At 37.6% G+C, this 24,508-nt stretch overlaps 1 long non-coding RNA gene across 1 annotated transcript in view; it reads right to left on the reverse strand.

Moving 5' to 3' along the window:
- Window positions 1-24,508, reverse strand: part of LOC105708906 (uncharacterized) — a 68,330-nt gene that overhangs the window by 19,383 nt on the left and 24,439 nt on the right. The window contains exon 2 of the long non-coding RNA XR_001105402.2: window positions 20,291-20,462. This is a non-coding gene — a long non-coding RNA (uncharacterized LOC105708906). The remainder of the gene's footprint in view (window positions 1-20,290; window positions 20,463-24,508) is intronic.

Below are 24,508 nucleotides of genomic sequence, written 5' to 3' on the forward strand. Positions count from 1 at the left end.
GCCACTGCACTCCAGCCTGAGTGACAGAGTATGATCCTAGCTCTTAAGAAAAGTACTATGCAACAGTAAGAAAAAGCATTTTACTGGTACATGTAAAACACACAAAAACATGGAGAATCTCACAAACATAATTATGAGCAAAAGAAGCTAGATACAAAAGATTACATATTGTTTGAATTAATTTATGAAGCTTAATGACAGGCAAAATTTATTTATGCCAATAGAAGTCAGAAGAGTGGTAATTTTGGGGGAGTTATTGTCATAGAGGGACATAAGAGACAATTCTTAGGTAATAGGAATATTTTGTATCCTAACCTAGGTAGTCCTTATTTAGGAATATAAATATGTATATTTGAACTGTACAATTTTTTAAATGTACTATGTACTCATTATATCCCAATAAAGTAATAAACAACAACAAACAGGCTTCTGGGTTACTGAGATCAGCCACCATCCCATGGAGTTACAGATACAATGTCATCTTACCACTCTGTTTCTTGCTTCTCCTTTGCTTTTTTATTCCTGGGAATTTTCTTTAATTTTTTTTTTTTTATTTGCTACTACCTCAATTTTATTATTCTGCAGTGGATACGGCCTCAGATGCAGACAGGAAATACAATCAAAAGCAGAATTAAACCTATTTAATACAGAGCCATCAGATGATCCAGTTTTTCAAACTATCCTTGATTCAGTTCCTCCACCTCTGCATACACTGCTCACCATGATAGAATCCTTAATTTAAAGGATTATTCTGGGAAACCAGGCCAGCCCCCGACAATTTCAGCCATCCTAAGGTCATCTCTTGAGAAAATTACAATTAGCTACATATTATTTGATTTTTACTTACAGTTTAAATGTGAATACATTTAGACAATGTACAATGACACATCATATTTATTTGCATCATTCGCTGCCATTAAAAAATGTAGAGAGGCATTGGTACTCAGATCTAATGCAATGTTGTAAACGTTTACAAAGCTCATCTTTAACAAAGAATAGAGACTTGTCTCAAATTTTCAAGCAACTATCAGTATTAATTGGCACGTACGTAACCATGATAGGAAAAACTGAAAAACCAGAGACAGCAAAGAGGCAGCACAGGTATAGCCATTTCCCCTTCCCATGCATGTGCAAGTCATCACTAATCAATCCCAGTAACACTCCTTGTTTCCAAGCCCAGCCATCAGAGCTCACACAGGTGAGGAGACTTGTTTATTACGGCTCATTTACCTCATTCTAAAGGGAACGGGCAGGATGATAAACCACCAGCAAGCCCCAAAGCATACAAATCAGTTGAACATAATAAAAATATTCGGTAGGTTGGCAAAAAGAAGATGAAAGGTGACGAGATAGTTGTATTAAAATATCTGAAGAGGGACCTTGGATATTGTGCTCAATATGGCTCCAAAGGGCAGCTAGGCAATAAATAATCATTCCAGGGCAAACATGGTGGCCTTCATAAGAACGCATCAAGGCAGATTTTACCCAGATAAAAGGAAAGGTGGTAAACCTTCCCACCTCGGACTACAGATATAAAAGAGATTTTTCTTTTTATCTTTTATAAACAAGTCCCACTGATTCACGGACTGTTCTCACCAAAATTTCTAAGAAATGGAGACTGGCAGGTATGGTAGCTTTTTAACAGCTTTGGGGCAAGGACAGTGCATGAGCCCGCTCTCACTAGCTGCTAATAAAGACATACCTTATACTGAGTAATTTATAAAGGAAAGAGGTTTAGTTGACTCACAGTTCAGCATGGCTGGGGAGGCCTCAGGAAACTTAGAATTATGATGGAAGGGGAAGCAAACACATCCTTCCCTTCACGGCGGCAGCAAGGAGAAGTGCCAAGCAAAAGAAGGAAAAAGCCCACAAATCTCGTGAGAACTCCCTCACTATCACGAGAACAGCAGCAAGCGGGTAATTGATTCAATTGTCTCCACCTGGTCCCTCCCATGACAGGTGGGGATTATTAGACCTACAATTCAAGATGAGATTTGGGTGGGAACACAGCCAAACCGAATCAGACTGTATCAGTGGGGGAGAATGTCTTTGATAAATACGTAAAGCATGGGCTGAATTTATAATTTAAATATAAGTTGCATATTCACTGATCACACTGTAGCTGTAAATCTAATTCTGAAAACCTCTTGATACTGGCCAGGTACTAATATCTTGAGGTCCATGCAAGGTTCAACAAAATGTTCCAACCACTCCTTCAGGAGGTATCCATACCGATTTACAACACGGTGACCTCCTCTGCTTGGAGAGTGAGAAAACTGTGCTACAAAAGATTAAGACAGAGACCCAGGATTTCCTAGAGAAGTCTCAGTAGTCTTGATATAAAAACAGATTTGTTTGTTTTTAAAGGAAATGAATCAATCATGGCTTGGATGCATGGAGAGAGAAATTCTTCTGCAGGCCCTCAGGCAAATTGCTGCTCTCAGTTTGGTGGGCTCTGCTTATGTAACTTCTCAGTGACTCTGATTCTACTCTGTTGTTCTGTGACCCAGGGCAGACTATCCTACCCTGTGAATCTCTGTTCCTGCATCTGTAGAACAGAAACACTAGAATACTGACACCCCTATCAGCCACATGATGAGGACTGAGCAAGGCAGTCTTTGTAGAGAGCCAAGTTCTTGGAAGAGAGAAACAATAGGATCAGGTCTCATTATTTAATATTTTACAATGATTTAAGCTCTACGCTTGGTTTCAAATCCTTAAAATCATTCCTGCTTAGTCTAATCTGCTCATTAGATTTTGAAATACTCCCTGAGGCTTTTCTTTACTAACTACCCAGACTGACACAGTTTCAAGTGCCAGGGAAGAAAATTTTATAAGAATCATTTACACCTTCTAGAATACCCTAGAACAGAGGCAATTTTCTCCCTCAAACAATCTTTCCTTTCTTATAGCCTACATTTTCCAGTGAAAAGACTTACAGAGGTAGGTGATAACCATTTGCCCCATTCTGTATTCTTCTCCCTCTTTAGCTAGAGGGAGAAACATGGTGTGGGTGTGAGAAGTAGGCCTGTCCCAGAGACATTTCACACATATAATTCTATTTGGTAGCAGTGGTGGGAGGAGAGCTAGACCAGTGACCAGGATTATAAGAATCAGGGGGGAGGGAATAGAATCATTCCTCACTCCCATCCTAAGGTCACCCCCCATTACGATGCAGTGACCCATGCCCCTGTAAGCTCAACTTTGCATTAAAAAAAGTATTTATTAAATTTTACTCAACAAACAGTTTATCGATTTTTTTCAGGATACTTTGACATGTAATTGTGAGGTACTAAATGTACACTAAATGATCTCCTTGTTAGGAATCTCCTCTAACTTTGCTTGAGAGTCATAAAAACTAAAATCATATTAATAAAATTTGGGCTTCCAAAATTTTTTTTCCTTCTTTTCTAGAGTCTCCAACAGAAAAACTATAAGTGACTTAAAAAGTAGCAGGAAAACTGAAAATAAATATTCAAAAAGACTCATTAAGCCTGAGATTTAAGTTGGGAAATTTAGATGTTTTAATTATTTTATATAAGAGTAATTTATTTGCTAATATAATTGAAACATTTTTCCCAACTGCATTGTAATTGCATTTTACTAACAATACAAAGCTATCTGAGAACTTAAAGATACCACAAATGCATTAATCATTTATATTTGGAGACATGGCTTGAAAGAGGATGCAATATGAACAGCTTTATTTTCTCTAACTTGAAGCAAGTCTAAACATTTGTTTCTTCTTCATTGCTTAGATAGTTCATTCCCTTCATGACCTGCCTCAGACTAAAAACTAACTGATGGGCACAGTATCTACACTGCTTCTAAAATGTGTATATATATATATATATATATATATATATGCACATTCTTGTTTTCTTCCTTTATATAAACATTTAATCCATCAACAAATGCTATTGATTCAACCTTCAAAATATATTCCAAGTCTACTCATTTCTCTTCTTCTAGACCACCTTCATCCTTGTCCAAACCACTATTACATCTTTCGCCTAGACAATTGTAGTAGCCACTTAACTGGTCTTTTGGCTCCACTTTTGACTTTCTAAAATGTATTCTTCACAGAGCAATCAGAGTGATCCTTTAAAACTCTATTGGAGAGCAGGCTACTGTCCCCATGAGCCCCAATTCTTACGGTTCTCAGAACTCCCAAATTGCACCTAACATAATCAGACTTCACTCTAAAAGGCTTTACGTGATCTGTCCCCTGCTTGACTGTGCTGCTGCTCCATGTCACACCACCCTCTTCTTCAACTCACAGACCCTTAGTTCTACTAACCTGCTTTCTACTCTTGAAAACAAGCTTACTCTTGCCTCAGGGCCTTTCTCTTGCTCTTCTTCTCCTGGAATGTGCCTGTGATCCAGAACACAGCTGCATCCTTTTAGATTTCAGTTCAAATATTTCCTTATTAGAAAACCCTTTCCTGGTCAGCCTACTTAAAGCAATTCCACTGCCCTGCTCACTGTTTACCAAATGAAACTGTTTTATTTTCATCTACCATTTACTATTATCTAAAATTATGGCAAGTTGATTACATGTTTACTTGTCTCCTCTCCAAACCGTGAGCTACAGACATGGTTTGTTGTAGTTATCTTCATCCCTAGATGGCCTTACAGTCAACAGATGCTCAACAAGTATTAGTTAAATGATATTTTTCATATCCCTGAACTCAGTCAGGTTGGCTTAGAAGGAAAACCTCTGATGAACTAATCTCACAAAAATGTCAGTGTCTGCTCATAGTTGAGTGTCGCCTTTTCCTTGAGTCTGGGAATTTAAGAGAGAAGGCCTGAGAATACATGATGGATACATGGTAAGACAGTGATATCAGGAAAGGCTTTTCTGAAGCCCTTTTTGACACCCTCCTATTTGGGCTATGCTTTGTTATTTTTGTTTCATGAGAGAAAAACATACTACCTTCTAAATTCCACCCATCAAATTTATATGTATCTTCTGCCTATTTCTGTGGTGTAAATCTTCATACTATGACTAAATTCAAGCAAACAACCTGAAGTCACTGAACATAGACTTGAAAGGAGCCATGCACCACTGCTCTCTCCAGCTGGCCCAAGGCGGCTCCAGCACACCACTGACATCTACTAGGTGCCAAGAATGATGTGAGGCATTTTATGTTCAGTCTCTTCTATCTTGCCACAATGCTAAAACTAATTTGTCAGTTACCTCTGAGAGACAAGGAAATAAACTTGGGTAACACGCTCAGATACACATCATGAAAGGGGTGAAACCAGGGTTCAAATCCAGATCTGACTCCAGATACCACATCTTTCATTTGTTTCAGGGAGTAGTAGTCAAAAAAAAAAAAAAACCCACCAAAAACAAAGCAACAAATAAAATAAGAGTATTGCTAAGTGTCAAGCTACTTTGTAAGATCATAGCTATTTTCTGAACATCCTCGATGTCTCACAGATGATGCAAATTTTATTTTTAGTGTCATCTATATGTGTAGTATATAATTAGTTGGAATGAGAATTCTAAAAGTAGATTAATTAAAGTTCAGTGCACCAACAGAGTCTTGGAAATGCTCTCTCTGCTCCTCTTTTTTCCCTTTTTTGCTAGTTCCCTTATTTGACACCCTCCTAAAACATGAACATTTTAGACATCAAGGGGACCAGCCATTGAAAGAAAAAGTGCCTATGCCTGTTTAGAAATTCTGGTGAGAGACAAAAGATAGATCATTTTCCAGGATAAAACTGTCAACGAGGAAATAAATTCCCAGGCCTTTGGAAAATAGTGTCACTTCCACCTGCCAGCAATAAAAAGGAGGAGGAGGAGAATGGTCCCAAGTGAGACCATTACTTCTCAAACGTTTGCACACATTAGAATCAACTGGAGAAGTTTAATGAACAAAATGCCGGCAACTACCCCAGTGTTTCTGATTCAATAAATATACAGTGGGGCTCAAAATTTGCATTTCTAACTGATAATTTTCAGGGAATGCTGAGGGGTTTTGACTAGTAACCACATTAAGTAGGGACCCTCTAGACGACAAAGATTTGTACATACATAACGGCTGACAAAACGCTGGTCAAGAGCCCTGTTTCTCAAACATTACTGCATGTTACAATCACCTGGAGACCTTAAAACCAACGCCTATGCCATTTCCCAGAGATTCTATTTTAATTAATCTGGGGTGTAGTTGAGTGTATTAAAATTTTTAGAAGCTCCAGGGGTGATTCTACTGTGCAGCTAAGTTTGATAACCAATGGAAATTGCTCTGAATCTTCCTTTCCTTTTTTTTCAACTTTTATTTTAGATTCTGAGGGTACAAAGTTTAGTTACAAAGGTACACTGTGTGCTGCTGAAGTTGAGAGTATTATTGAACCTGTCATCAGGAAGTGAACTGTGCATGCTACGGATCTAGGTTGCACACTCCTTATGAGAATCCAATGACTAATTATCTGTTACTGTCTCCCATCACCCCCAGATGGGATCATCTAGTTGAGTGCAGACCCAATATGTAGATTTTCAACCTTTGACTCTCTCCTTTCCTCCTTCTCCTTGTATAGCAGAGGCCCCCAACCCCTGGACCAAGGGTGGGTACCTGTTACCAGCCTGCTAGGAACTGGGCTGCACAGCATGAGGTGAACAGTGGGTGAGGAAGCAAAGCTTCATCTGTATTTACAGCCACTCCCTATTGCTCTCATTACTGCCTGAGCTCTACCTCCTGTCAGATCAGCAGCAGCAGCATTCGGTTCTCATAGAAGCACAAATCCTACTGTGAACTGTGCATGCTAGGGGTCTAGGTTGCACACTCCTTTTGAGAATCTGATGTCTAATGATCTATTACTGTATCCTGTCATCCTGAGATGGGACTGTCTAATTGCAGGAAAACAAGCTCACTGAGTCTACACTATGATGAGTTATATAATTATTTCATTATGTATTACAGTGTAATAATAATAGAAATAAGGTGCACAATTAATGTAATGTGTTCCAATCATCCTGAAACCGTACCCACCTCCCAAGTCCATGGAAACATTATCTTCCACTAAATCGGTCCCTTGAGTCAGAGTTTGGGAACTGCTGTTGTATAGTATCTCACAGGGGTTCTCTGGATTTCTTGAATTTGCACGTCAACCTCTAGTGATTGGGGAAACTTTTATGAACTACATCCTCAAATGTGTTTTCCAAGTTGCTTACACTCTCCTTTTCTCTCAGAAATGCCAATGAGTCATAGGTTTGATCTCTTTACATAATCCCGTATTTCTCAGAGGTTTTGTTCACTTTTAGAAATTCTTTTTTTTTTCTTTGTTTTTGTCTGATTGAGTTTATTTGAAGGACTGGTCTTCGAGATCTGACATTCTTTCCTCAGGTTGATCTATTAAATTGTTAATAATTCCAAGTGTATTATAAAATTCCCGTAGTGTTTTCCAATTCCAGAAGTTTTTTTGTTTTTTTTTTTTCTTAAAACAGTTATATCGTCTTTCCACTCTTGGAATATTTTGCTTGCTTCCTTGGATTGTGTTGCAACTACTCCAGAATCTTGTGGACCTTCTTTGCCATCCAAATTCTGAATTCTGTATCTGTCAGGCCCACTGTTCCTATATCTTTTGTAAGTTGTTGTCACTTGGATAAAGCATTTGTTTTTATATTATTTCCCGAGGGTTTGACTTTGGTGTATGTTGAGTATAGTTGACTGGCTTCATTTTTTGGTACTTTCAAAGTCCGAGTCTCTGTGCAGGATCTTTATCTGTGCCTAGATTTCTGTATTGGGTTTCACCAGCAATGTGTGCTGCAAGAATTTTTATTTGGTGGTGTAATTTAGGCATGATCCAATAGATGGCTAAGATGCATAAAATGAATAGTAAGGGCTGACAGGCTCTTAGGCGCTCACCTATTTTGTATTTTGTATTTCAATGCATTTGCAGCAGTATTTTGGGGTGTGGGAGACAGGGTAGACAAGAGATGACCCTCTCACCAAGTCAATTTCTAGGCCTTTTCGGGAGCCCCTTCCAATCACTGGGCAGCACTCGCCTTTCCTTAGCCTGAGGGGTGCCCTGGTGGGCTGCACTCCTCCGTTTCTTAGAGGTGGCCCTAACCGAAGTTTGCTAAGTTGACAAGATCCAGCTCCCCGGATCTCATAGCAACCTAACAACCTTAGGTGCCCACTGGTCCTCCGCACTTGGCAGTCAGGGTGGGTTGTGGGATGTATCAGTGGGTTATATGTTGATGCAGTAGGTCAAGGGTGGAGGATGTCTGGGTAAGGCAGGATTGCCATGGTTGTGCAGCTGGTGTGGCACCCATGGACCAGGGTTTTTTGCCCAGCAGACAGTTGTGGGCCCCTCCCAGCCCACACTTCCCCTACCATGTCCCTTTCCGGGGTCTACCCAGAAACTAGCTGGACCAACCAGCTAGTTTTGTCTCAAGTCTTCTGTACCCAGTTCACTGGACTGTTTATTGTTACCATCTATGGGGCTCTCTCAGGCAGAGGCCACAGCTTGCAAGCAGGCTATTCCCTTCCCGGGCTGGGCATGTGAAGGGAGGCACACCCAGCTCCCGGGCAGGCCCTCGAGCATATATGCCTCTCACTTCTTAGTGCTCTGAGAGTGGGGGCCCCTCCTCCCCTTGAGCTTCAGCCACAGATTTCAGCTCAATATTCCTTAGCTGTGTGCTCAAACGTTTGGGTATCGGGACCAGGCCCATGGCTTTGTCCTCTGGTTCCTCAGGGTCAAAACTGGCCATGCTAGGGAGCCAGCAAAGTGCCCCCAGGCTGGCGGGAAAGCACTGAGGCAGTGCAGTGGAGACGGCGCTGTGCACATCCTCTTGCAGGAGTGGCCTTGGCAGGAGGGCCGGGCCCCTGTGGTTACATTTTGCTGCTGCAGCTGCCCCATGCACAAAACCTTCTGAGCTCCATGCAGGCTCACACTCTCCCTCTGTCTACACTCCGAGCAGTTCCACCTGGCAATTCAAATGCCTATGGGGGGATGTGAGGGCAATCTGGCTGCGACATCTGTCACATCATTGATCGCCATAGTCGATTCGGCTGATCTGGCTGGCTAGGCAGGTGTCCCCTTCCTCCCTCACTGCTCCACGTGCGTCCCTCCCAAAGCTGCGCGCTCCGTTGAAGAGGACGACCATCTCCCACAGAGGGACAGAGGAGGACCGGTCTTCAGTTGAGGATATACAAGTAACTGCACTCCCTTGCTAGAACCTCCAAACAAGCTTTCAAATGCCTATGTGGGTCGTGGGATCGCTTGTAGCTGAGATTTCACGGGTCCGTGGCGGGAGGGTGTTGCCCTGCAGTTCTTTCATTCGCCCGCTCCTTAGGACCTGTTCAGGGCTGGGAGCTGGTTCTGGCATTTGGCAACTCTGTGTAGGGTTCCCAGCTTCCTCCCTCTTCCACCTTGCTGTCTGCATCGCCTCTCTATTCACTTTCAGTGTTTTCTCTCAAAAGATTTGTTCAAAGTGTGAGGGCTTAGTTGACATTTTTATTTCTCTTGGTAGGAGCAGTGCTTCTCGACTGCGTCTACTTGGCCATCTTCTCCCCTCAATCTACTCTGAATTTTAATTCATAGATTCTGTATTCTTTACACACATCTCCTCCTGAAACTCACCCATTCGGAAAGCACTCATTTCCTCAAGTTGCTAGTTTGTTTCAAGCATGTGCTGAACTGTAGAAGCTGGAGTGCCAGCCGAGAAACCCAGTAGACAGTGCCTCTATAAGACGGTGCCTTTTTGGGTCTCAGTCTCTGCTACTTACTGACCATGTGATCTCAGTTAAATACGACATTTAACTTCTTTGTTTTGTCTCCTGTTCTAGGTAAGTAGAGGTTATTAAAGCATATATGAAAGAACTTGGAAAATGCTTGGAAACGCTCAAAAGGTCATAGAGAAGAATTATTATTAATGTATAGGAAGATGGTGTTTATATATGGTACACAATAGATCTTTTTAAATTATAGCACTTCTCATTGTCAAAATACAGTCCCAGATTACCTGTTATATGTGAATCCCAAATAATATTGTTACAGAGCAGCAGCTCTTATGCCCCCTGCTTGATAAAGTTTTCCAGGGTCCAAAGTAACCAATGTGATTATAATTCTACAGTATAAACATGTAACAGCTTATTCTGTTATTACCTTACGAGTATCTCTCCTAATATAATTCACCTATTGAGGACAGAAGCAATGAATTCTCCATGAATATGCTCACTTAAGTAGATGCTAATTGCCTAAAAATACATTATTTCTCTGCATGTGTGAGGACAAAATATTACTTCTTTTTCATTGTTAAAAGCAAAAAGATATTCAGACTTCTGATTCCATAAGATGTTTTAAAATAATCATTTAGTAAAAAGAGAAATGTAGTTTTATTTGGGGAAAGTAAGTTTTCAAAATTCTTTATATAATGGCTCCCTCTTCTGGCCAGTGAAATAGACTTACCGTGTTACAAAACGCGTTAGGTCTCATATCCTACAAATAAATTAGTATGAGTCTAAAAGAATAATACAACTTTTTTTCAGAAACTTTCATAAACTTGGCGAACTGCTTCAATGAGATTTTTACTTTGGTCATTGTCTAAATGTATCCTCTCTTTCTAACGGTGCCATGTAAAAGCAAATGTGGCTTTATATGTTTTGTCCCCTCAGATTTTCTTTGTCAACTCCCAATTCTTACCTCTCTGTATTCTTCCCTTGACACTCAAGAGTCCTGCTACTAATCCCAAGACTTCATGCAGACTTGCTGTCTCCTGCTCTGTACCCAACTTTTCATTCTAACATAGAAGAAATTTTATAAAATATATGCTGAAAAAAGCAATGAGAAATTGTGGATAGCTGCACTAACACACTAGTAAAGTTTGGTTCCTAGAGATGGAATATCTAGCAAAAAGAAAAATGCTCGATAAATCTCTATCTGAAAAGTATATGGGATCTTTTGAGGTTTATGAGCCCCATGAAACCAATTCCTTAGTAGGAATGAAAATCTATTGAAAAGCAAGGTTAATTTTAAGTGAATATAAACATGTGTATTTGAATAAAAAGGAATTACGATTAACCTACTTACTGTTTGGGTATAAATTTACAAAAACATTGTACTCCCCTTCTTCCCAGTCTATTTGATGTCTTTTTGACCAACAGAACAAAATTTGTCCATATTCTTTATTTCATATGATGCATTATACCATCTTAAACAGTATTTTAGTGTCTACCTGAGGCTTAGCAAATATAACTTACTTGTTCAATATGACTGAGTATTCAAACGTACTTTAGATTTGTATTTTAGAAATCCAGGTTGAGGCTTATTGTTATTATAGCTATTGTTTTGTTTTGCTTTTTGTTTTTTTTAAGAGGAACCAAATCTTTTCATGGAATAGGGAGATAGTTATTCAAACTTAAATGTATTTTTATACTTTATATTTATTCATGGAAATTATTATTTATTTTTATATGTATTAGAGTGCCCTGTCAGTATGTCTCTTGGGTTAGAGTATATGCAAGAAATTAAATATTTTTATGCTGAGACAAAGATACCCTCTCTATTAAATTCTCAATAAGAAATGAAAAACTTCTCTACTGTTTTATGCTACAAATGTGGCAGAAAAAAAAAACTTGGTCTTATCTAGTATTTTAGTGTTGAAATATTTTAGACAGTTTTTAAATGAAAAGACAATAATCCCTTGCCTAAAAAGTAAATAAAGAAACTCTAAAAAGGAATAAATAGGATATTTAATAAATAGGATATTAAAAACTCTAACATTAAAGTAACTATTGAGTCTCTTTTGAACCTCCAATGGACATACTATTTTCACTAACTCATAAACGAAGCCTTATGTTTTTTGAAGTTAAATATATAAAGAAAAGAAATGATAGCCAATTATATTTTTGTAATTAATTAATTAAATCATTATTTATTAAAAGCATACTATGTCAAGGCTTAATGCTAGGTACTGAAGAAAAAAAGTGAATAAAATAGATAATAATTCTCGTCCTTAATAATAATAACCACAACAATAACAACAGTAACAGTGTTGGATATGTATGTACCAGATTCTAGGTGATCTCTTCATCTATTTTATTCCTCAGTTAACATTTTTAACGAATTTCTTCTTCGTCCTTTTCCTTTCTTTGTTATCTTGCACTTCCTTCACTTGTAATAAGAATGTCCATAATGACCTGAGCTCATTCTAAGTAGTATGACAGAAGGGAGGTTTGGCAGTGGAGAGGAGGATGCTGACTGTTAGTTATCTTCTGTTACAAATTTCATGTGTCTGAATCCTTCTCCTCACCCCAACTTGTTAGAACAAATCTTAGCGATGTTTGGCTTTCTGGGGATTTCTTTTATATTTACACTGTATAGAGATCTGTACTTAAAAGAGGCCTATTATCACGGTCCCACTCAAATGGCTTAAAGAGTCAAGAAACTAAGGCAGGAAAAGTAAGACATGGAACAAGCAAGATAGAACAGTGAGAGGAGCCAAGTCAAGAGCACTTCAATAAATACATTTCAGTTCCATGGACCCCACTGTAAAAGGCCACCTGCAGGACTGATGAAAAGAAATGGATCTACTCTGCGGGTAGTCTCTCCACTATGTCGTTTGTTTCCTTCGCTGTGCAGTTTTTTTCTTTTAACTTGATGTGATCCCATTTGTCCATCTTTGCTTTGCTTGCCTGCTCTTGTGGAGTATTCCTCAAGAAATCTTTGCCCAGACCAACGTCTTGGAGAGTTTCCTTAATGTTTTCTTATAAAAGTTGCATCGTTTAAATTCACATATTTAATTATCCAATTGATTTTAATTTGGCTTTTAGATACAGAGAAGAATAGGGGTTTAGTTTTATGTGTCTGTATATAGATATCCAGTTTTCCCAACACCATCTATTGAAGAGACTGCCTTTTCTGCATTTCATGTTCTTGGCACCTTTGTTGCAAATGACTTTACTGCAGGTGTGTGAATTTGTTTCTGAGTTCTCTATTCTGCAAACCACCCATCTGACAAGGGATTAATAATCAGAACATATAAGGAACTCAAACATCTCTGTTTGAAAAAAATATAATATTCTGAATAAAAAATAGACAAAATATTTGAATAGAAATTTCTCAAATGAAGACATACAAATTGCAAAAACGCACATGAAAAGGTACTCAACATCATTGATCATCAGAGAAATGCAAATCAAAACTACAGTGAGATAACATCTCACCCCAGTTAAAATCCTTTACATCCAAAAGACAGGCCATAAAAAATGTTGGTGAGGATGTAGGGAAAAGGGACGCCTCATACACTGTTGGTGGGAACATAAATTAGTGCAATCACTATGAAGAACCATTTGAATTCCTCAACAAACTAAAAATAAAGCCATTATACCATGCAGCAACCCCACTGCTGGGTATACATGGAAAATAAAGAAAATCAATATATCAGAGAGAAACCTATCCTCCCATGTTTGCCACAGCTCTGTTCACAATTGCCATGATTTGGAAGCAACCCAGGTGTTTTTAAACAGATAAATGGATTAGGAAAATATGGTTCTTATTCAATGGGATACTATTCAACCACAAAAAAAAAAAGAGAATGAGATTCAGCCATTTGCAGCAACATGGATGAAACTGGAGGTCATTATGGTAAATGAATAAGCCAGGCACAGAAAGACAAACATCTCATGTTGTCATTTATTTGTAAGATATAAAAATCAAAACGATTATACCCATGAAGTTTGAGAGTAGAAGGATGATTACTAGAGGCTGGGAAGGCTAATGGGGAGTGAGGAGTCTGAGGGGAAAAGACAAATAGTTAAAAATGAATGAATAAGACCTAGTGTTTGACAGCACATCAGAGTGACTATAGTCAATAATAATTTAATTGTACATTTTAAAATAACTAAAAGAATATAATTAGATTGTTTGTAACACAAAAGGTATATGCTTAAGGAGTTGGATACCTCATCTGCCATGATGTGATAATTATGCATTGTATGTCTGTATCAAAGAATCTCATGTACCCCATAAATATATACACTTACTATGGCCTCACAAAATTAAAAATTAAAAATGGAAAATAAAAGAACTGGATCTAGAAAGTATGTACCTGTCAACAGCAAGGAATGTGCTATATAGACAGGAGATAAGTCTTAAGTTGTGACTTGGACTCCAAAGATATGAAAGGCAGCCAGTCCACAACCCTGGATTCCTGTGACTTCATTGGTCATGCACTCAGCTTATAGGTGGCTCATTTTGGGTGTGCCCAGAATAAAAAGGGCTGTAAGGAGCTGCATCTTCTCACTCATTTGTATCAGTATCAGCTTTTTTCTTTATACTGTTTGTTGCTGGTTTGATACAAACTAAAGTAAGAGCATCCATGAATCAAATCTCGGTACAAGTTCACCAGTCTTTGATCACAAACCAGTCTTCTGCAGTCTAGCCAGCTCAGGTATGCATCTTAAACACATTACACTAGGCCAGACAAATCACCACTAGTGATTTCAAAGGGATCTGCATTGTCTTCTGTATTTGGAGAATACATTGCTGTACAGAAACACACATTTCCGTAATATCTATTATTATTTCCTTAATGTCAACTATTAATTCTACAGATGGCAAACGTAACATGTTCTTTGTTGAAATTTGAAAAACACAGAAATCCAAAAAGAAGAAATAAATGAAGTCGTATTCCCCTGAGGAAAAAAAAGCATAGCATTATCTTCCATTAATTTTTTTCTATGTAGATAAATCTGATGTTTGTGTTTTCATGTGGTCTGGTTAAGGTCGTGGTGTAATATAACAACGTAAAAGAATTTATTTATTAGAACTGTCAGCTGTCAGTTCAGTGCTATATTTGGTTCATCTTACAATGCTCTTTCTCTCTCTCTCTCTCTGTATCTATCTATCTATCATCTATCTATCTATCTATCTATCAGCAATGAAGGCATTGATGTTGATTAAAGAGTCCCATTCCCAGGGCCAGATATGGATGGGATGTATGATATTTAATTTTATTTATTTCACTGAGGCAAACAGAAGAATAAAGCTGTCTTTTGTGTGCTGCTTCTTAGCAGTATCAAAGACAAAACCACTAGATGGTCCTACTTCCAAATGTCAATTCTACTGTAGAAGACACTCCTAAACAAAATGTATACAGAAAACCTCAGTTACAAATATTTATTAAACTAGCTCTCTGGTCCTGAGGGCAGGCCCCCATGAGATTCAACGTTCCATCCTAAGCAACCGCACATTTATGTACTGTTCTTATGATCATAATTAGAATAAGTATATTTATACGTTTTTAAAAACATTTCCCAAAAGGAGGTTGAAAATATTTCTACTTATTTTAACGATTTTTCATCTTTTAAAAAGTCTTATAAGTTCATGTATATGTAAACTCATTTAAAAGGTCTAGAAACATATACGCCATATACTAAGTCATCTAGGTGGTAGGATTGGCTATGCTTTTTCTAATTTTTTATACTCTTATGAATTTCATTTTGTCTAAATGTTTATTTAGAAAACTAAATATGAGTTAATTTTATCAGCAGAGAAAGGAGATATACTCTGGCTTATCAAAAAAAAAAAAAAAAAGGAAAAACCTTTACAAGATTACATTAAACAAACCGGACCATCTCCCCTGGACATTATGTTTATGCACCCAAAAGCAGAAGGTGGAAGGTGAGGGTGGTTTTGACAATACAGGGAGGGGCACATCCAGGCCTATCTCTGCTGTAAAAGGCTTATTTGCAAAGTCTTCCTTATTCAGAATCAATGGAAAATTACTTGGCATTTGTCCTTCTGAATATGGCAGCAACGTGAATACTGTCTTATTTTCCAAAGCTCACTTCAGTGATTTGTGTACCTTCCTGACCATAATCAATGGATCTTGAAAAGCTTTAATTAAAACTACAAAATAACTAGCTTCAGGGTAGTTATTGGTAATTTATTCTATGTAAGCACAGAACAATAAAAACCACTTGGGGCTCTCAAGAACATTATTATGCTTTTGAATATCAGTTGCTTATTTTCATACTTGCTGTCACTATCTCAGCCAAGGTCCTCATGTCTTCCCATCTAGGTTGTTGCAAGAGCTTCCTGTTTTCAATCTATTTGGCATAACATTTCCAAATCAATCTTTCTAAAGCTCAATGTTCATATAGAGGTGCTGATTAAAGACATTGATTGTGCTCCCATTATCTAGAGAATGAAAACCAGACATCACTTGTGTGCTATACTCATAAACTAATTCTAACCTGTTTTATTATTTTAATCTTCTGCTCTTCCCCCATTCCATCCTGTCACTCCAATCAGTCAGAGCTACTCCTCTGAATGTATTATATACTATTATGCATCAATTCTTTGGCTCATGCTGTTTTGCCTTTATTTTATCACTCTGAAGTGTCTTTCCCTCAGTCTACCCAAGTCCTCCCAGTTCTCTGAGTACAGCCCTTGGAGACTGTCAGGAGAGAAGCTTGGAATGTGCCCAGGAGATGCTGCTCAAAAAATAAGGAGCCGGCCGGGCGCGGTGGCTCAAGCCTGTAATCCCAGCACTTTGGGAGGCCGAGGCGGGTGGATCACGAGGTCAAGAGATCGAGACCATCCTGGTCAACATGGTGAAACCCCGTCTCTACTAATACAAAAAATTAGCTGGGCACGGTGGCGCGTGCCTGTAATCCCAGCTACTCAGGAGGCTGAGGCAGGAGAATTGCCTGAACCCAGGAGGCGGAGATTGCGGTGAGCCGAGATCGCGCCATTGCGCTCCAGCCTGGGTAACAAGAGCGAAACTCCGTCTCAAAAAAAAAAAAAAAAAAAAAAAAAAAAATAAGGAGCCAATTATTTCAAGAGAGGAGTCAATGACAAGAAGGGCATTACCAGGAGCACACTCCAAAATCAATATTGGAAGAAGGCAATTCTCAACTTGCAGTTAAAGTGGGAGGATTAAGAACTCTGAGATTTGATAAAAATGACTTGCCAAATCAGACAATCTGAGCAAGTCAGAAAGCAAATGTGAGAGTTTAATTAGTGGATGAAGAAAAAATTAAATGAGGTATCACTTTGTCATCAGAAAGGCCAGTTCAAGGGTACTGTTATAGTATGCACCCTTTAGAGCTGTCCCCTTCTTGTGGTTTGGCATCCTTTGCAGGACTGGGGGATGCTCACTGGACACCTGATTCTTCTTGGCCTACTTTAATCCAATCTCCTCTATAGTATAAAACTTTTTCAGGTAACTTCAGCACATGGGTGTCATAGCTGCCTCTGACTTCACAGCATCTGTTATCTCTAGGCTTCATTTGGCAATGGATCATATGATTGCCCTATGATTTTGTTGTGAATTTTTGTACTATAATTTATAAATATGTACATTTTTATTTCACTTTCTACAGTTGTGTCTAATATGACTTTTTATTAGATTGTGAAACTAAAACTTTTTCAGTATGGAGATTTATCTCTTCAACATGTATCTCCCTATTAATCTAACATAAAAATATACTCTTTATGGGCATCAAAAATGTTTATCATTTATATTTATTTTTATTTTTAAATTTCTCTTACAATCATTCCCAACAAAAACAATATTTATTGCATGACCAGAAATATGTTATGTTAATTCATCTTCTCTTTAACTAAGCCTAAAATCTAAGCTGGCAGTTCCATCTGTGAAACCATCTCTGAAACTATCAAAAATTACACCAAAGTGCTCATTCAGAAATAATTATATTGAATAAATTCCATAAAGATATATATGCAGTTGTTAGATTCAAGAAAGCATATATTTCAGTTTGGATAATTTGGATATGAGCAATAAAAATCAACTCTGACTTGCTTAAGCAGAAAATAATGTACTGCAAGAATATTCTGTAGTTCAAAATTCATGGGAAGGCTTAAGAAGACCACTTGGAAAAAAAGATAAGAACAAGGCTGTAAAGATTACAAGTAGCAGACCCGTTTGAGTGCCACCATCCAGTTGAACAGGGCTCAGACCACTTTTCCCCTTGTATTCACTCTGCTCAAGTTCTTAGTCTTGGGAGAGAAAAAAAAAATCAAGATGGCTTCACCTGAGTCATTTTTCTCTTCTCAACCAGCAGAGAGCAAGACATCTTAATTATACAAAAATGAGAAGAAATGATTTTCCCAAAGTAAATCTGGTACTCACCAAAAGGGGAATAATGGAAACAAGTCTTCCGAAGAAAACACAACAGGAAGAACTGCTGTAAATTATAGTCCAATGCATATATCTGTGAGGTTTTACAGCTCAAGGTTCATTCTGGTGAATGAATATTATCATCAGCTTAGAAACAAAGCAGGTAGAATGACTATGCTGAGGCTTTAAGGCAAATGCAGGCAGCTCCATGTAGGCAGTATGGATATGAGCTTTTGGGTAGAAGGCACAATCAAGTCAATTATGAATGTAGAGTGGGCAGTTTTCCAGGTGAGGATGTCTTCAGAATCCAAACCTCACTGTCTACTTGGATTCTCCTCTGAGGTCACATTGGTAATTATTCCTACTGGTTCACATTGAACGGGAGCTTTGTATGGGAAAGATAAGTGTTTTACAGTGCAGGTGGGAAAAGACATACTTTACCTAACATAAATCCCTAAACCCCAGAGTTGGTGAAGCCAAGTGGCATATGGTTTCAGAAATGTACTCAAGGATACAGGCACTGGGTGAGATAAAGCTGCCCAGTTATGCATCAGGCATATCTAAGCAAAGACTAGGTTCTTAAAAATGCTTCTTTCTAAAATTCAGTATCTGGATATACTAACAAATCTAAAAAGCATTTGCCAACTGACTTTACTTTGGGAAAAGAATAATACTGTAAGACCAAGATTAAATAGAGCAGAATTTGATCACATAAAGTTTTTAACAAGAATAATTTATCTACAGTATGTATTTCTCATGCTTGCATTACTTTTTCACTGATTCTGTTATTTTAAAGAATAGTAAGTACCAAGCTTACTCTGCAAGAAAATTCTAATTAGTCTATTCTTAGCAGTGGGGCCCAAAGTTCTCATGACTTCTTGGAGACAGAGAAAAGTTATTGAGAAAGTACGAATTTTTTTAGAGTGAGGAGAGCTAGTCTCAGTATTTACATATTTTAAAGAATGATTGTGGTTACATATGCTGTTCAGAACTGAGCAAGATATTTTATCTTACTAACGCGTATAATAAACCTAGGCCAAAAAATTTAAGATGCCTAGAATATGAAGTGAAGACCGAAAATATCAGTACATTTTTTTTCTTTGTAGGGGAAACAGAGTCAGGAAACAGTGAGTATGTTCTCAATTCTTTAAAATAAACACAAATAACAAGAAGACAATAAGTAAGTCCCATTTTAATAGGTAAATATGGTACTTCAGTTAGAGAACAGACCTCATTAGACTGGTTGATCAGAAATCTTTAAATCCCTTACTAAATATCTGGAACTTGACTTCTAAAAATGATATTCGTATCTGTTAATTTCTTGTTAGGAAGTGATTAAATGTATGAAGTTATTTTACTTTGTGGAGCAAAGGGACTAAAGAAGTGATTAAATGTATGAAGTTATTTTACTTTGTGGAGCAAAGGGACTAAAGAAAAAGACTAGGAAGTTTTAATTTTTATGATGGATCCATATCTGTCTTTCCTTCCTACTAACTAGCTGTGAGGAAATTTAAAAGTTATGTTCTACTGCAAAGTCAAGCTCACTGCAGTCAGAGCACACTAAAGAAAAGTAAAAATACAAAACAATTAAGACATCTGAACATTATGCCTTCTCCAAAACAGCTACATTTAAATGTTTCATCCAGTGCACACAGAACATGGCCAATGTCTTATACTTACTTCCCCTACATAAAGACAGCATTGGAGACTCAACACAAAAACACTGATAAAAACATTTTTACATGTCCCAAAATCACTGTTTAACATGGATATTGCCGTCAGCACACATTAAAGCCATTAAAACCAATTTAAACATGGCCAGGAAGTTGTAACATTGTACTAAAGGGCACATCACTAAAGTGTCTTAATTCCATCTGCAGACATGAAACCAATATGAAGGCTAGTAATATTACTATCTATAGAGCACCTCCTTGCACAGGAAAATAAAGGAAACATTATAAAGAAGTTCTGTAATGATGGTTTCACAATAAAAAATTCTTTCTACTAAGGAGAATGTTCTTATAGCAAATTCCCAAAGCAATGAACTAGGAAATATATAATTCTACTTTATATTACTTTTAGAGGTGCATAAAAGTTAACTGTGTGTTGGGAGGATGGCAACTAAATAAGTTAGCAGAAACTAAAATGTTACTGTAGCTTCCAAAGCTATTAATAATTATGATTACTCACCTGAGTTCCTGTTTCCTGGAAGTGCTTCCTGGAGACAACAATCCCTCTGACTTCTTTGTCGCTGGTGGCTAGAGTCCCTATTTCATGCAAAGATTCCAAATCCTAGGCAGGGAGCATCATTCAGCCTCAGTTGTCAGTACCTCTTGATTTACTGTCTGATGAGGTCACGTTCCTGATAAAAACAGTGGGGGAAGAAAGCTCTTTTAGATCATGGTGGAGCAAACCACTTGATGAAATTGCTTTGGGGAAACTCAATCTTATTTTATGGAGAAATATATCAAGTATTTTCCCCCAAGAAAACGCTAACCAGGATTATCTCCACTTGACGACTTCCACTAGACGTAGAAAACGCTGACCACAAAATGTAAAAGTACTAATGTATTTTGAAATTCCAGAAAGATTTATATATGGATTTTAAAAGGTTATCAAGAAGCAAAACAATATGAGAGTTTTAGGCAGTGAACAGTTAGTTCTTCCTAAGGGCCTTCTTATCACTTAAATCCTTCCCCAAATAAGTGGCTGAATATTATTTAGTTCTGTAATGCAGCACTCTTCTTAGTGAAGTATTTCATTAGCTTTTCTTTATCTTTCACTGGATTCAGATTAAAGCTGTGCGAGGTTTCAGAATAACATTTCTAAGATGAAAGAACTTTAAAAGGAACTTACAAAATACCAGCGCTGCCTTAATCAGTAGAGACAAGTATACATTCAGCGGCTTGTGCACGCAGAGCACTGTTCCAGGTGTTGAACAAAACTCAAATAATGCCCACCTGCCCAGACCATACATTCTAGTGTCTGTATGCTGAGTGAGGAAGCAAAAGGCATGTCGAAGTATTTAAAAAGCTAAACAAATAGGCCGGGCGCGGTGGCTCAAGCCTATAATCCCAGCACTTTAGGAGGCCGAGGCGGGTGGATCACGAGGTCAAGAGATCGAGACCATCCTGGTCAACAAGGTGAAACCCCGTCTCTACTAAAAATACAAAAAATTAGCTGGGCATGGTGGCGTGTGCCTGTAATCCCAGCTACTCAGGAGACTGAGGCAGGAGAATTGCTTGAACCTGGGAGGCGGAGGTTGTGGTGAGCTGAGATCGCGCCATTGCACTCCAGTCTGGATAACAACAGCGAAACTCCGCCTCAAAAAAAAAAAAAAAAAAAAGCTAAACAAATAAATGAACAAGATAATTTCAGATAGTTCTAGGATGAAAGGAAGTTAGCGTGCTATAAGAAGAAATGATCATAAGGAACAGGGTGGGAGAGGGTTAACTTGGATTGGTTTTCTAGGGAAACACCTTGCTGAGGATGTCACACCTCATGTAAGGCTAAAATGACCAGAAAAATGAGTCATTTCAAGACCTAGAGTCGTAACATTCCAGACAAAAGGAACAGTATGTGCAAATCTTTTCAGTTGGGAATGAATGCCACCCACTGGAAGAAAGAAAACCTGGTGTGAATGGGAGGAAGTAAGATCAGAGGCAAGCGAGGGCTAGATTGCGTGGGCTTTGATAAGGGGTTTGAGTTATCTTCTAGACACATTAAGCAGTGCAACGGCATACTTCAATTTACTATTTTTTTAAATTTCAGCTTTTATTTTGAATACAGGTATGCAAATGTGGGTTTGTTACATGGGTATATTGCATTCAAGTAATGAGTGTAATACCCAATAGGTACTTTTCAATCCATGTTCCCTTTCTCCCCACTCCACTAGTCTACTCTGTCTATTGTTCCCATGTTTATGTCCATGTGGGCTCAAAGTTTAGCTCTAACTTATAAGGGAGAACATGTCATATTTGGTTTTCTGTTCCTACATTAATTTGCATAGACTCGTGACCTCTAGCTCCATCTATGCTGTTTCAAAGGAAATTATTTCATTATTTTTTATGGCTGCATAGTATTCCATGGTGTACATGTACCACATTTTCTTTATCTAGTCCACCACTGATGGATGCCTAGGTCGATTCCATGTCTTTTCTATTATAAATAGTGTGGTGATGAACATGAGTGCATGTACCTATAGTGATATAATGATCTGTTTTCCTTTGGGTATATACTCAGCAATGGGATTTCTGAGTCAAATGGTAGCTCTATTTTAAGTTCTTTGAGAAATCTCTGAACTGCTTTTCACAGTGGCTGAACTAATTTACATTCCCATCAACAGTGTATAAGCATTCCCTTTTCTGCACAGATTCACCAGCATCTGTTGTTTTTTGACTTTTTAGTAATAGCCATTCTGACTGGTGTGAGATAGTATCTCATTGTGGTTTTGATTTGCATTTCTCTGATGATTATTGATATTGAGCATTTTTTCATATGTTTGTTGGCTGCTTACCTGTCTTCTCTTGAGAAGAGTCTGTTCATCTACTTTGCTCACTTTTTAATGGGGTTACTTTTTGCCTATTGATTTATTCAAGTTCCTTATAGATTCTGGATATTAGACCTTGGTCTGATGCAGTTTGTGGCTATTTTCTCTCATTCTATAGGTTGTTTTTTAATTCTTTTGGCAGTTTCTTTTACTGTGCAGAAACTCTTTAATTAGGTCCTATTTGTCAAGTGTTGTTTTTCTTGCAGTTGCTTTTGTGAGCTTAATCATAAATTGTTCATCAAGGTTGATGTCAAGAAGGGCATTTTCTAGGTTTTCTTCCAGGATTTTCATAATTTTAGTCTTACATTTAAATCTTCAGCCCATATGGTGTTAATTTTTGTATGTTGTGAAAGGTAAGCGTCCAATTTTGTTCTGCATATGACTAGCCAGTTATCCCAGCACCATTTATTGAATAGAGAGTATTTTTTTCCCGTTGCTTGTTCTCATTTTTGTTGGCCCTTTTTGAAGATCACATGGTTGTAGGTGTGTTGCTTTATTTCTGAGTTTTATATTCTGTTCCACTGGTCTATGTATCTGCTTTTGTACCAGTACCGTGCTGTTTTCATTACTTACAGTAGCCTTATAGTATAATTTGAAGTTGGCTAGAGTGATGCCTTTTGCTTTGTTCTTTTTGCTTTGGATTGCTTTGGCTAATTCGGCTCTTTTTTTTGATTCAATATGAATTTTAGAGCAGTTATTTCCAATTATGTGAAGAATGACATTGGTAATTTGATAGGAATAACATTGAATTTTTGAATTTATTTAGGCAGTATGCCATTTTAACGATATTAATTTTTCTAATCTGTGAGTATGGAACATTTTTCCATTTATTTGTGTCATCGTTGATTTCTTTCAGCGGTGCTTTGTAGTTCTCCTTGTAGTGCTCTTTCACCTCCTTGGCTAGCTGTCTTCCTAGGTATTTCATTTTCTTTGTGGCTATTATAAATGGGATTGTGTTCTTGATTTGACTCTCAGTCTGTGTGTTATTGGGAAATAGAAATGCTACTGGTATTTGAACATTGATTTTGTAAACTGAAGCCCTGCTAAAATCATTTAGCAGTTCTAGTGGCCTTTTGGTGGAGTCTTTAGGGTTTTCTACATATAGAATCATTTTTCAGTAAAAAAAGATGATTTGAGGTTTTTTCCTGTTTCGATGCCTTAATTTACACTTTTAATGAATTATTCTGATTGCCAGCTGGAGTAGGAGCAGGGCAAGTGTAGAAGCAGGGATTGAAGTTAGGATGCTTTTGTCTAGGCAAGAGATGATAGGGATTTGGCCGAGAGTGTTAAAATGGAGGAAGACAGGTAATACGGCAGAGAGTTGAGACTAAAATTATATTTTGTAAATGAGCAAAATACCTATTCCATAAGTTTCTTTTAATACATTTCCATATTCAAATATTTATTGAATGTCCAATAAGTTCTGGTTTTGTACTTGAGAGATATCACAGTGAAAAACAAAAAGTCTTGTACAATATATTTTAAAGTACATTAGAAAAAAATAATAGATCTAATATTTAAAAATGAAGAATGAAATATTTTCATTTGCTTTCTTTTAACAGTTTTTTAAATAAAGAATATACCTGCACTACAGGAAAAAAAAACTAAAAATATGCAAGAAAAAATACCCAGAAATTAGAAATCATCAATGAATTTAAGAAAGAAAACCACTGGTACTACTTTTCAACTGAGTCATCCCGATTTTTTCTCTTGCTTGTAGCTAGTGTTTTCTTAATGACAATAAAGCCTGAAAAAAACGTATAGTTAGCAAATGTTGATATATGGTTGGAATTTAAAGGATTTAGTAATTATTTCATCAAGCAGCAGTTAAAGGATTATACCCCAGCCTTGGCCGTGGC

Source organism: Aotus nancymaae, unplaced genomic scaffold (genome assembly GCF_030222135.1).
Source record: "Aotus nancymaae isolate 86718 unplaced genomic scaffold, 86718_ANA_hifiasm-v0.15.2.pri h1tg000029l, whole genome shotgun sequence".
NCBI lineage: Eukaryota > Metazoa > Chordata > Mammalia > Primates > Aotidae > Aotus > Aotus nancymaae.